General features: G+C 25.8%; 1 protein-coding gene across 1 annotated transcript in view; it reads right to left on the bottom strand.

Annotated features, from left to right (window-relative positions):
- Window positions 1–1,168, bottom strand: part of LOC108970892 (protein turtle) — a gene marked incomplete at its 5' end in the record, with an annotated part of 54,491 nt that overhangs the window by 16,932 nt on the left and 36,391 nt on the right. The gene's annotated exons all lie outside the window — the stretch shown is intronic.

Genomic DNA, 1,168 nt, shown 5'->3' on the forward strand with positions numbered 1-1,168 from the left:
AAAATAAAAAATTGCACGTGAAAAAAATATTAACTTTTTTGGTAGAAAAAAATGTAAGTACAAATTTTAATTTCTTTTACGAAAGCACTTAACGCGTTGAAAAAATAGCTTTTTTGACTTGATAGACGAAAGCTCTATTTTTTAACAAAACAAACAAACATACCGCTAGAAACGCCAAAAAATAGTTTTGTTAAACATTTTCAAGAAAACAAATTCGTCATTGCCAGGGAAGCATACTTTTTGATCAGACTCTTGAAACAATCAAAACTTGGCTCGCGTAAAGTGYTCTTTTCATTTTTCTTGAAACATGTTAACAAAACTTTTTCTTGAAACATTTTAGTAAAACTACACAATTATTTGAAAGAGAAGATATATGATTACTTTATTACATAAAAATATGGATTAATAAGAAAAAAATTGTATTTTATACTCAGATTTAAATATAATTTTCATTAATTTAAAAAAAGGGGATTAAAAAATTGTTCTACATTTATTTTGAAGCTCTTCGTTGGTTTAACTGTTGATTACCTGGATTAAAAAGCTAAGATTTCATTGTTCTTAGAGCTTAATATTTTGAATACCAACAGAAAGAAGAGATTTGAGCAATCATAAAGCCTAATCACATTAAAAAAAAGTGCTGACATTTTGACGTGCGATTTGTGGAGTGAAAGTTATTGATTTTTTCGATAGTAAATCAATAGAGAAATAAAATCATTAATAAAAAATTAAAACAAAAATTAGGCTAAAAATGTTGAGTATTTGGGTCAGACAAATGTAAGTGTCCACTGAAATTCGTAAATTTTTTTTTGCTCATGACAAAATAATAACCCATATATTGGTTATTTAAATTTCTACATAAATTTCGAGGTTATTTGAAAAAAGTGGACATGCAAAAGTTATAGATCGTTTCATTACCTACAACACTGCCATATTACTTTTTTATATAGCAGTCGTAGCTTTGGCGGAAATCGAAATAAACTGTTTTTAAACCTTAAAAAATTGGATAAGCCCTACCATTTCTTTACCCGACGCCAAATAGTCCGTAAAACATTTTTCTTTTAATGTTTTTAATTTTAAACTTTTGTTTCTGATGAGCTTCTATTTATTATGCTTTTTTATTTTCAAAAAATTCTTGTCTAAATTTAAAAAAATAAAAAAAATAAATAAA

Source organism: Bactrocera latifrons, unplaced genomic scaffold (genome assembly GCF_001853355.1).
Source record: "Bactrocera latifrons isolate USDA-ARS-PBARC rearing strain unplaced genomic scaffold, ASM185335v1 scaffold_314, whole genome shotgun sequence".
NCBI classification, from domain to species: Eukaryota; Metazoa; Arthropoda; class Insecta; order Diptera; family Tephritidae; genus Bactrocera; species Bactrocera latifrons.